The 13,282-nt window shown below is 46.1% G+C and overlaps 1 long non-coding RNA gene across 1 annotated transcript in view; it reads left to right on the top strand.

Annotated features, from left to right (window-relative positions):
* The window catches only part of LOC140896559 (uncharacterized), a 98,558-nt gene extending 87,527 nt beyond the window's left edge, over positions 1-11,031 (top strand). Inside the window, exon 3 of the long non-coding RNA XR_012154576.1 lies at positions 10,861-11,031. This is a non-coding gene — a long non-coding RNA (uncharacterized lncRNA). The remainder of the gene's footprint in view (positions 1-10,860) is intronic.
* Positions 11,032-13,282: the final 2,251 nt, after the last annotated feature.

The raw sequence follows: 13,282 nt of genomic DNA on the forward strand, positions 1-13,282 counted from the left end.
GGCCAGGACTGGCCTGTCTCCCAAGATTTGTGAGAGTGTTGGGTCATCCTTCAGGATAGGTTGGAGATCCTTAATAATGCGTTGGAGCCATACAGTTATTCAGGGATTCGTTTTTTAAAAAAAAATTTGCTCTTGAGGTGGGGGCCAATAATAAGTGTTTTGAGTCAATAAGAGGTTGGGGTCTGAACACTTAATAGATTGCTCTCTCTATTGGCCTGCTGCCCACAACAAACTGTCAAAGAAACCCTGTAACTGTAATCCAGAGACCCATATATGTGGCAATGATTTCATGTGATTTGTTGTATTTATCATACAACTGTCTGCTCCACCTATCCAAAAACTACAGTGCAAGATGCTTTTGATAACTAACTGACATTACCTTATTACTTCCAGTATTGGTTAGCTTTTCCCTAAAGAAAGTATGAAGTTTACCTTGCTATTTCTAGGAGTCCTATCCATTTTGAAGTTTTAGCATCATTTCAAGTCAATCTGCACTTCAGTGAGGAGGACCAAATCCTAGAGCTGCTTGAATTGGCAGATTTTTTTTTTAAGGATGCCCACTATACATCTAACCCTAACTTCCTCAGCTTCAGAGACCTGCCATTATTTGCAGCTGCTGACTGACTAGCATGAGTGATTTGATCATGGTCACAAAGGAAATTTGGAGCAGAGCCAGGAACTGAACATAAACCTCCTGAATTAGAAAGTGCCTTAATCAGGGATGATTCTTCCCCTCATTACCACACAGCCTCACTGCTAACTGTGTAGCTTTCCTTCGAAAGGAAAGAATGATGATGAACCTGACCAAAAGCTTAGAGACAATAAAAGAAATTCCATTTGCCCTAAATCAGCTCAGTTGCTCCTTCAATAAAAGCAGAGATTTCCATTAGCTTTTTTAGTAACTTTGGGGTGGGTGGGGGGAAAAAGATACTTCCAAAGGAATCTACCTTCTAGGATAAGGGAACTGTATTCTAAGAGCTATGAAATGGAATAGCACTTATGAGTCTATATAGAAAATAGTCACATTCTACATTTATAACTGGTATGATGGTTGATACTTTCCTTTGGCGCCACTGAAAATGAACATATAAATAAAATAAAACATTAAGAAAATGAAGTACTACAACATAAGACCTAAATCTAGATGATTTGCTAGGGAAAGTCTTCTGAAGGTGTTTTCTAGAGTGATTAAAACCAGAAAGAAGTTAGTATGAACAGTCTGACAAAATAGGTTTTTTCTTTTTAAAATTAAGATTTTCTAAAATCTGTAAAACTTCATTACACTAGCCATTTTTAACCTTCATGCATTTGTATGTGCCTGTTACCAGTTCTGCTTAACATTTCACATACCTTAAGGATGTGAGCAGAAGGAAATCAATGAGAAAAATGCTATTGCTTTACCCGCAGTAACATATCCTTTGCTTGTCATATCAGTAAGTGTATTACCTCTCCTTCTTCAGAGACTACAACTTCTGTTGATGCCTGTGTATTCTTGACATTTCATCTTATTAAGTGATCTGTTTCTCTTGTTTCCCCTGCAGCACAAAAGATAATAGATACAAAGACTTCATCAGAAATCCATTTCCCCACCCTACTCAGTTGCAGTAATATTTTACATATAAGAACTGTACAGAACTGTGTGTGTGAGAGAGAGAATGAATGAAACATCTAGAGACCTTCTAGACTTGGACTCCTAGCCACAGATGGCACAAGTGGGGAAAAAATAATTTGCCTCCTATTCATAATTCAAGTTGTACTTTAATACTTTAATACTAATGTTTGTTTACTGATCTGACACACATGCATTTGTGCTCAAACTTCTAATCTCTGACTGCAGTGCTTTGGAGCAATGAAATGTGCACACTTCACTGCCTTCTCCAAAAAGCATTCTCTTTCCTCTTCAGGTTAAAAGGCCCTGATCCTGCTGCTGTAGGAATTTTTGAATTTAATTGAAGGAGTCTCATGCCCTGTGATATTAACTCTGAAACCTGATTCTTGTTCCTATGATTCCTAGGGTTGTGTTGTGTTGTGTTTAGTATGTGTAGACCATTGCAGTGCTATTTCCTTGAGAGCCAGGTGACTGCACTCTTTGCTCAACTGAATACTTAATTAGCTGCATTGCCCATAATAAAATTAATGAACAGAGCATATAAAACCAAAAGGGTGATTTTTTTACTGGTAGGATTAGTTAGCATATTGTACTTGGAAGTGCCCTGTGGATGCAACATCACCACGATGCAATCACTCAGACTGCACTCCATTAGCAGGCTAGTGTATAATTTTTGGCAGAATTTCTATAAATTGGAACCTTTGCACGTCGCATAAATCAAGTTAAGAGAATACAATCCTAGTGGCATATTAAAAAAATCTCAGCTGTATGTCCTCCTGCCAGTCATGTTAAGGCTAACAATACTTGAAAAGTCAAAGCACAACCCCCAAACTTTCACAGCAGTGCCTGAGGTTGAAGTCATGTAAATTGGAATAATGCAGCTAAATTCTGTCACATTGTTCTTTGGGAAAGTTTAAGAGTTACTGTTCCCTGCAAAAAAAAGTTGCTGATCAGAACCAAACCAGGTAGGCCCATGTAGTGAAATACAGACCTAATGTACGTTTGTGCAAGTTTGCTGACTTCAAAAAAGATACTTTTGATCATATTAGGTGAAAATTTGCCCCACGGAGGCCATAGTCAATGTTGTCCAATGGATTTTCAGGCGTGGCATGCCCCAGTGGACAAGCCAGAGGCTAATACAAAAGTATTGCAGTCCTTTTCCCTCATTCATGGTGTGAGAAATATTCACTTTGTGTTTAACTTTGCTGTGTTTAACTGTTATTTTGAGTGCAATATTTATAAATGTCCATCAGATGAAAAAAAAATCTCGTATATAGTTACATCCCCAGCTAGAAGATGATACTGCAGCTGTAGGTAGAATGGCTTTTTTCATTTGCAACTCACAGGAGATTGAGATAGCTTCTCCCTTTAGAGGCTGCTGCAATGCAGCATACATGGGGCCACACTTTTTTCCAACTGGAAAGTGAGGTTGGTGCAGAATGTGGTAGCCTGTTTGCTAAGTGTTTTATCTTAGCGTATGTCTACACTTCAATCTGAGGGGGGCATGTATCAGTGTTCATGTCGCACTGCCAGTCAGTACACAACCCAAGCCAGGGAAGTAAATGATCCAGCCAGTCAGGGGTGAAAGTAAGTTAGAGGACTTACTGGTACACCGGCATCCTGAGCAGGGGCCATGGCCTCAACCGGAAGAGGCATGACCTTAACTGGAAGAGGCAGGGCCTTAAATCTCCAGGCCCTTTAAATCTTGATTTAAAGGGCCAGGGCTCCAGCTGCGGTAGTGGCGGCTGGGAGCCCGGGACCCTTTAAATCACCCCTGAGTTACCAGCTGCAGAGGTGGCAGGAACTCGGGCTCAGGGGCGATTTAAAGGGCCCAGGGCTCCAGCTGTCGCTACTACAGCAGAGCCCCCGGCCCTTTAAATCACTGAGGAGCCCTGGGGGCTCCCAGCTGCCACCGCTACCCTGCGGCTCTGGGCTCAGGCAGAGCTTTAAAGGGTCTGGGGCTCTGCTGTGGTAGCGGCTGCCTGAGCCCTTTAAATCCCCACCTGAGCCCTGCTGCCCAAGCCCTTGGGTAGCGGCGGCCAGGTTCCATCGGGGATTTAAAGGGCCCCAGGGCTCCAGCCGCTGCTACCACCCCGGCCCTTTAAATCCACTCTGGAGACCCGCCGCTGCTACCCCAGGGCTCAGGCAGCAGGGCTCAGGTGGGGCTTTAAAGGGCTTGGGGCTCCAACAGTCGCTACCGCCCTGGCCCTTTAAATCCCCGCCAGAGCCCCACCACCACTACCCCAGGGCTTCGGCAACAGGGCTCAGGCAGGGATTTAAATGGCCAGGGCAGTAGCAGCGGCTGGAGCTCCGGGGCCCTTTAAATCCCCGCCAGAGCCCCGCCACCACTACCCCAGGGCTTTTAATTGCCCCCTGGAAAAGCCAGTCCCGGTACGGCACACCGGCTCTCACCGGTACGCCATACCGGGGCGTACCGGCTTACTTTCACCTCTGCAACCAGTGGACCAAAGTCAGTGATGAATCCTGGTCACGTGCTTCCTAAGACATGTTGCACGTATGCTAAGAAGACTGCAATCAGAGGTGTAACGGCAGCACATAAACACTAACTCGGGTATGTCTCCATCTAGTGCTAGCTTGAATAACAATACAGCTAGCTGTATTGCACAGGCTGTACAGCCCCACCCCATCCCCAGCCCTAGATGTAAACTCAAGCGGCTAGCCCATGCTGCCATGGTATGACAGCTATTGTTGGAGCTAGCAAGATCAGAGTTAGCTTAATCTACATATGCTGCAGTCACCCCTCTGATTGCAGTGTAAACAGACTCATACAGATCAGATGAAACTAGTGCTGCTGTGATCTGTATTAGTTGGCTGTTGAAATGCAGGTAGAAATTGTGGTGTGTGCTTTTTTTTTTTTTTTAAAGCTAGAAAGTCTTAAATGACTTGGGGATCTACCTACTTTGTAGACCCTCTCTTTCTCTGCATCAGACTGCCACAGTTGTGTTCAGCAGAGGCATTCAAGTTGAAGCTCTCTGTTAAACAAAGAGTTCCCTTTCATATGGAGCTCTCAATTGTGGAATGAGTTTCTGCCCTTGGTTCCAGATGATGGGGGGGATTGTTCATCTTCAGGGCAAACTGTAAGGCCAGTCTTTTTTTTTTTTTTTGGTCCAGGCATCTGAAGTGGGTGAGGTGTAAATAGGACAGTAGTTTAAGGAAGATGGAGTATTGGAGTGGAGTTTCTGCTGGAGTTATCTGGTGATTGCTCCTGGTTTTGTTTCATTATTCTAAATAGTGACAAGTAGTAGATTTGACTTAAAAGGACCTTAAAAGGTGCCAAAGTAATAATATATAACAAAGTAGGTTTGTATTCCATTCATTGTTGTAAGGACTGAGTCCCCGTTCCCCTTGTCACAAATTCATTGGGTGTCTAAATACCAGATTTTACTGTTAAGTCTGAGTGCCTACTTGTGGTTTTCATAATTTTCAGCTGAGCACCATGTTGCCTCATATTTGTGTAGGTTCCAGAAAGTACATTAAATGCCCTATGCATATGAAATGTCATGGCTACATGTGGGGGTTTTTTTTTTGTTGGTGGGGTTTTGGAGTAAGTGACTGAAGTGTAGATCTGAGACTCCTCTTTATGAGAAATCACACCTTCTTTTGGACTCTTAAGCAGTAGCAGCCCAGCCCAGCAACAATACCTCCTCTTTTAGAGGCTGCAGCTAATTTCTCCTGTGCACAAGTATCTTCCTTTTGTGGACTATGCACTTGAAAATCTCTTCTTAAAACCAAGTTCCTAAGACCAAAGAATTTCCCTGAGCCATGCCTGTTATGAGGGGGGATGAATTTCAATGGCAAATGCCTATGTGGACCTGCACAACCCACTTCTGACATGGGCATGTTGGACAGTGAATCCCTGTAGTGTCAGATCCATCAGCAACATTTTTATTTTACTGTGTACTGTAATACAGTGCAAAAAAATACGAAATAGCTCTTGTCAAGGTTCCTCCCCCACTCTGAACTCTAGGGTACAGATGTGGGGACCTGCATGAAAACCTCCTAAGCTTACTTTTACCAGCTTAGGTTAAAACTTCCCCAAGGTACAAATTAATTTTATCCTTTGTCCTTGGAATAACCACTGCCACCACCAAACTCTAATTGGGTTTACTGGGAAACGTAATTTAGACACGTCTTTCCCTCCAAAATCTTCCCAACCCTTGCACCCCACTTCCTGGGAAAGGTTTGGTAAAAATCCTCACCAATTTGCATAGGTGACCACAGACCCAAACCCTTGGATCTGAGAACAATGAAAAAGCATTCAGTTTTCTTACAAGAAGACTTTTAATAGAAATAGAAGTAAATAGGAGCAAAGGAATCACCCCTGTAAAATCAGGATGGTAGGTACCTTACAGGGTAATTAGATTCAAAACATAGAGAACCCCTCTAGGAAAAACCTTAAGTTACAAAAAAGATAGACATTCTATTCAGCACAATTCTTTTCTCAGCCATTTAAAGAAATCATAATCTAATGCATACCTAGCTAGATTACTTACTAAAAGTTCTAAGACTCCATTCCTGATCTATCCCCGGCAAAGCAGCATACCAACAGACACAGACCCTTTTTCTCTCCCTCCTCCCAGCTTTTGAAAGTATCTTGTCTCCTCATTGGTCATTTTGGTCAGGTGCCAGCGAGGTTACCTTTAGCTTCTTAACCCTTTACAGGTGAGAGGATTTTTCCTCTGACCAGGAGGGATTTTAAAGGGGTTTACCCTTCCCTTTATATTATGGCAGCTCGGGTCATACAAAACATTACCAGCAAATGTCTCTGGTGAATATACACCCAGAAAAAATCCATAGAGATTAGGAGGCCTAAGTACGGTCAAGCCTCTCTGAAACATCCCAAAGAATGTTAGAATATTTTCTGAGGCAAGGTGGGTGAGGTAATATCTTTCATTGGACCAACTTCTGCTGGTGAGAGAGACCAGCTTTTGAAGTTAGAGCTCTTCAGGTCTGGAAAACTCAGGCTATGTATGCACTACCGCTTACTGAGGCATAACTTACGTCACTCAGGGTTGTGTCTAAACCACCCCCTGAGCAACGTGAATTACAGTGACCCAAGCACTGGTGTGGGCAGTGCTCTCTTGGCAGAAGAGCTTTTCAAGCTGAAGTGGCCTGTTAATGCCCCTCCAGTCATTGAAAAGTTGAAGCATCTGGCGGGGATTGTTAGTGGGTTACAGGCTGTTATAACACGCCATAAATACAATGCCTCTGCACAGAGGTGATGCATGGGGGGGGATGGACAACATGGAGGATTGTTCCCCTCTCTTCCGGCCCCCCCCCCCCCCCCCCGCCACACAGATTTGCTGCTTGGCTTGTACTGAGATGCTCAGTAACACTGCTGAAATCAGCTGCCCGCACTCTGCCCACCCCACCCACTATCAGCAAGCACAGGTTGTGTGTCTCTACACATGCCTACCACAACATGTGGTATACCTCATGCAGTGTGCTAAATGCCCCTATAATAGGAGTGGGCAAACTTTTTGGCCTGAGAGCCACATCTGGGTGGGGAAATTGAATGTAGGGCTGGGGGCAGGGGGTTGGAGTGCAGGAGGGAATGCAGGGTGTGGGAGCAGGGGTGTACAGAAAGGGGCTCAGAGCAAGGGGTTGGGGTGCAGAGTGCAGGAGGGGCTCGGCAGGAGGGTGGGGTGTGGCAGGGGGCTCAGGGCAGAGGGTTGGGGTGTGGGATGCAGGAAGGGGTTGGGCGTGCAGGCTCTGACCTCCTGCTGCTTACCTTGACTGTCTCCAGGGTGGCAGCTGCATGCAGCAGGGTGAAGGCCCTGCCTGCCCTGGCCCCACACAACTCCTAGAAGCAGCCAGCACCACGTCCCTGCTGCCCCTGGGGGGTGGGGGGGCCAAGAGGGCTCCGCACACTGCCCTTGCCTGCGGGTACCTCCCCCCGAAGCTCTCATTGGCTGCAGTTCCCCATTTCCGTCCAATGGGAGCTGCAGGGGGCAGTGCCTGCAGGCAGGGGAAGTGCGTGGAGCCCTCTACCCACCCCCTCTCCCAGGAGTCGCAGGGACGTGGTGCCAGCCGCTTCTGGGAGTGGAGTGGGGCCAGGGCATGCAGGGAGCCTGCCTTAGCCCCGCAGCACTACCTGGGTGACAATCCCGTGGGCCGGATCCAAAGCCCTGACAGGCTGGATCTGACCCATGGTCCACAGTTTGCCAATCCCTGCCCTATAACAACTATGTGGGTGAAACCAGACAATTGCTGTGCTCTCCAATGAGCTCACATGGGAACATGATAAAAGACAAAACATCCTATCACCTGGGGGTAAACACTTTTCACAAAGTGATCGCTCTATATCTGACCTACCAGTCCTCATCCTCAAAGGAAACCTGCACAACGTTCTCAAAAGATGAGCCTGGGAACTAAAATTCATAAGTTTGCTAGACTCTAAAAATCATGGACTGAAGAGAAACACTGGATTTATGGCTTATTACAATCTGTAACCCACAATCTGTAACTTCCCCTTCCCCCTTTCTTTCATGATTATAACTGGATGGGTGTTAATGGGTCACTTCACCTTGAATGGTACCTTGAAATGTGTTAACTACTTATGCTAAAAACGGTCTGTTCAAACCTTATACTTAGTGAGACTGAGATAGTTTCTCAGACCTGAAGACAAGCTTTGTATAAATTGAAAAGCTTGTTTCTCTCACTAACAGAAGTTGGTCCATTTAAAAGAAATTACCTCACCCACTTGTCTCTAATATCTGGGACCAACATGGCTACAACACAGTTCCAAATGCACTGGAACCCAGTGGAAATCTTGTAAGAAAACTTGTACTCATGATGATATTTTCTGGCCAATTTTGTTAGACCCAAGAGGGTTGCATAAAAGGTGGAAGCAATATCCTACCAATTTGAAAATATAGTTAGCTGACACATTTGTATCCCTGCTAGTGCATACAATGATTCTGATAGTGGTATTTCCAGTAATTGGGTTGAATGATGACTGGCTCCCATTAGTTCCTGAATGCAACCTGGTTCTGTTTGTGGTTACCTAAAGTCATGAATAAAACATGGGCTATATCTATGTCAGCTCATTAAAATTGTAATAAGATTTAGTAACGTTTAGCTAAGACTTAAACCTTTTACATGAAATGAGAGATGTCACTGAGTCTGTTTTATGTGGAACAAAAAAAATTCTCTAGAAAATAAAATTAGTGAAATGAACTGTGAGATACTAAGGAATTATATTATCTCCTGGAATCAATCTATGGTTAAAAAAAAAAAACCCTAATACTTTGCATTCCTATTTCTTTTGCTGGAATTTCTCTGCAGCCTGATTTTTATTGTCTTGGCAGACTGTTCTGTGTATCTCTATTTCCTTTTAGCATAGGAAGACATAATGCCTAAAACAGATCACAGGAACTTTGTGCCCACAGATGTATTGAGTGTAGAGTTTTTTGTTTTTTAAATCACTCAAAATGAAAGAACTTAACAATTAAACCCTGTACTTTGTGCTTTTTTGATATTAAAGTCAAGATCCAGAGTGCTCTGGGGTGTTAGAGGAAAGATACCACCCCAGTGTGTGTTCCAGCTAAAGTCAGTAAACTGATTCTCTGGTATCAGTGAATCCAGGATAGATAATAGATGGTAAAATATATAACCTCTATGAATAAACCATGAAATATTCTAAAACAATAAAACACAACATGGGAACCTTGTTGCTTAAAAATAAATACTTAGGCCTTGGCTACGCTTGCAAGTTAGAGCACATTAAAGGAACCCTGGGCGCCCTAGCTTACTACCTGTCCACACAGGCAAGACACATAGAGCGCTCTGACTCCATGGCTAGAGCGCTTCTGGTACTCCACCTTGGCGAGTGGAATAACGTTATGTGCACCCCTGCTGGAGTGCTGAGGCACCAGTGTGCATGCCCTGGTCTGTTAGCACGCTCTGATCGTGTCCCACTATGCCTGTTCTAGCCACTCTGGTCATCACTTTGAACTCTACTGCCCTGCCCTCAGGTGACCAACCGTCAGACCCGCCCTTTAAATTCTCTGGGAATTTTGACAATTCCCCTTCCTCTTTGCTCAGCCAGGTGTGGAGTGCTCTCAGTGAATCTTTCCAGGTGACCATGCCTCAACCTGCCAGGCAAGCCCCAGTATGGAGCAATGGAGAGGTGCTAGACCGCATCAGTGTTTGGGAGGAGGAAGCTGTCCAGTCCTAGCTGTGTTCCAGCTGTAGGAATTATGATACCTTTTGGGCAGATATCAAGGGACATAATGGAAAGAGGCCATGACTGGGACACACTACAGTGCAGGGTTAAAGTGAAGGAGCTGTAGAGTGCCTACCACAAAGCCCGCGAGGGAAACCGCCACTCTGGTGCTGCCCCCACTGCCTGCCGTTTTTATAAAGAGCTGGACGCAATACTTGGGGCAACCCCACCTCCACTCCGAGTCTGGACACTTCAGAGCCTCGTTCAACAAGGCGGGAGGAGGAGGGGCAAAGCAGGCGCGAGGGTGCTGAGGCGGAGGAAGACCTACCTGCATACAGCAGGGAGCTGTTCTCAAGGCAACAGGAAGGTAGCCAGTTGTGGCAGCAGGTGCTTGGGGAAGGACAAAAACCAGAGGAGGTTCCTGCTAAGTGTTTTTTATTTTGGGAAGGAAGTTATTCAGTGCGGGCTCTTGGGGTGAGGAGGGTTAGGGCTAGATGCGGAATAGGGCAGTGATGTGCTCTCTCCCATGGTGGTAATCAGCCTCAGTGATCTCTTCAAAGGTCTCATCCAGAACTTGGGAAATGTGCTTGCACAGGTTTTTCGGGAGAGCCACTGTGGTCCTTGTCCCAGTAAGGCTAACATGTCAGCGCCACTGTGCCGTGAGGGGTGGGGGGACCATTGCTGCATATGGGCTAGGGCAGAAGCCGCATTGCAGTAGAAGACCCTCCCTTGCTTCCCAGGTCACCCTCAGCAGTGTGATATCTTCCAGGACAAACTCCTGTGGAAAATGTGGGGACAGTGTTCAGTATAGGGGGCCCCTGCCGCTGTTGGCTCTCCAAGGTACAGAAACCCAGAGGACAGTACAGCCGTGAAACAATCAGTCACACTTGACCCTGTGCTTACTCACCATTTTGGGGCTCCTGTGGGTTATGTGCACTCGCTTTGGGATGGGCAAATTATGCTATTGTGTAGACTGTACTTGTCCTTAAGTAGGGGGGAATCATTGCTCTGTCTGGTGTGAACAATGCTGCCTCTGTTAAGTGTTGCATTTTTGCCTTTACAGCTGCAACCTTGAGATCTCAGCCGTCCATGTTAACACCTGCCAAAAGACGCCAAAGAATCAGAAAGAGGCCACATAGAAGCAAGGAAGAAAACATGTTGCATGAAGTAATGCAGCATGCAAGTAATGAAAATAAAAAAAAGTCCAGGAGTGGTGGGATAGTGAAAGGAGGATCGGCTAGCAGAATGAGGAGTGCTGGCACAGAAGTGCAATGCTCTAGCAGTAAAGCAAAGCATAATGAAGCGCCAAGTGGACTCTATCCTGGTGCTCGTAGCCATGCAAGCAGAGCATTACCATGCCTACCCCCCCCCCCACAGCCCTTGTCCCAAAACTTTCCCTTGTGCTCCCATGTCACCTCCAACCCACTTTCCCCAACATCTGGGATCTTACTGACACCAGCTGCCTCCAACACCTGTAGCTTCACCACCCAGCCCTGACAACTACAACCCTTACCCACTGCACTCAACCCCCATCACCATGCAGTGTAGCCATCCTGAAGTGCAGCACTCATGAAACAGCACTCCAGACAGGAAGGCTGCATATGAGAACAGGACATACGCAAATCTGTGATTGTACCATTCCCCACCCCACCCCCTTGCCCTTTGTTTCCCCAAGTAGTTGTTTCTTTTAAATAAATGGATATTTTGGGTTTTGAAAACATTATTGCATAAAGTAAAAGATACCGTAGCCCAGGAAAGAAACAGGCACTACAAGTCAGCGTAGCAAACACAGATTCCTACTAACATTGGAACCACTGCACTTCACTCCCATTACTGGTGGCTTTCAGCCTCAAATTGCTCCCTCAAGGCATCCCTAATCCTTGCAGCCCCGTGCTGGGCCCCTCTAGTAGCCCTGCTCTCTGGCTGTTCAAATTCAGCCTCCAGGTGTTGAACCTCCGAGTTCCATGCTTGAGTGAATCATTCACCCTTCCCTTCACAAATGTTATGGAGGGTAGAACATGTGGCTATAACCACGGGGATGATGTCATTGGCCAGGTCCAGCTTCCCATACAGAGTGCCAGCGGCCCTTTAAATGGTCCAAAGCATACTCCACAGTCCTTCTGCACCGGCTCAGCCTGTTGTTGAACCTCTCCTTGCTGCTGTCAAGGCTCCCTGTGTAGGGTTTCATGAGCCATGGCATTAAACGGTAAGCGGGGTCTCCAAGGACCATGATGGGCATTTTGACTTCCTCGATGGTGATCTACTGGTCTGGGGAAAAAAGTCCCAGCTTGCAGCTTCCTGAACAGACCAGTGTTCCAAAAGATGCGTGAGTTATGCACCTTTCTGGGCCAGCCTGCGTTAATGTCAATGAAACGCCCATGGTGATCCACAAGTGCCTGGAGAACAATAGAGAAATACCCCTACCAATTAATGTACTTGGATGCTAGGTGGGCTGATGCCAGAATTGGAATGTGTGCGCCATCTATCACCTCTCCGCAGTTAGGGAAACCCATTTGTGCAAAGCCATCTACAATGTCATGCACATTACCCAGAGTCATGGTTCTTCTGAGCAGGATGCAATTAATGGCCCTGCAAACTTGCATCAACATGATTCCATCGGTCAACTTTCCCATTCCAAATGGGTTAGCGACTGATCGGTAGCTGTCTGGAGTTTCCAGCTTCCAGATTGCAATAGCCACCCACTTCACCACCAGCAGGGCAACTCTCAATCTCATGTCCTTGCGCCGCAGGGTGGGGGCGAGCTGCTCACACAGTCCCATGAAAGTGGCTTTTCTCATCCGAAAGTTCTGCAGCCACTGCTCATCATCCCAGACTTGCATGATGATGTGATCCCACCACTCAGTGCTTGTTTCCTGAGCCCAAAAATGGCATTTCATGGTGGTGAGCATGTCCGTGAATGCTACAATCAAACTCATGTCATATGCATTACTTGAGTCAATATCATTGCAGCCCTCACTGTCCCTTTGGATCATAAGGAATAACTTGACTGCCAAACGTGACGTGCTGGCAAGACTCATCAGCATACTCCTCAGCAGTTCAGGCTCCATTCCTGAAGACTGAAAGGGAAGACAGAGCTCGCAGTACAAAAAATGTTGAAAGATGGTGCCAAATGTGGACGGAAGCACAGGGATTGCTGGGATGTGAACCAATGCATCACAGGGCATTGGGATAGGCCCCAGAGTGCCCCACTCCTCCTGCCCCCTTCCCACAAGCCACAGCGCCAGAATGGGAAGAGGTGCTCTGTGGGATAGCTACCCATAATGCAGTGCTCCCAATGCTGCTGCAGTTGCTGCAAATGTGGCCACGCCAGTGCGCTTGTAGCTGTCAGTGTGGACAGAGTATAGCGCTTTCCCTACTGCGCTCTCCGAAGGCGGGTTTAACTCTATATCTGCAAGTGTAGTCGTGCCCTTAGCACCATCTCCAAAAGATAAATCTTTTTGTATTTATATAGGTTTAGCTTCTAG

Source organism: Lepidochelys kempii, chromosome 12 (genome assembly GCF_965140265.1).
Source record: "Lepidochelys kempii isolate rLepKem1 chromosome 12, rLepKem1.hap2, whole genome shotgun sequence".
Lineage (NCBI taxonomy): Eukaryota > Metazoa > Chordata > Testudines > Cheloniidae > Lepidochelys > Lepidochelys kempii.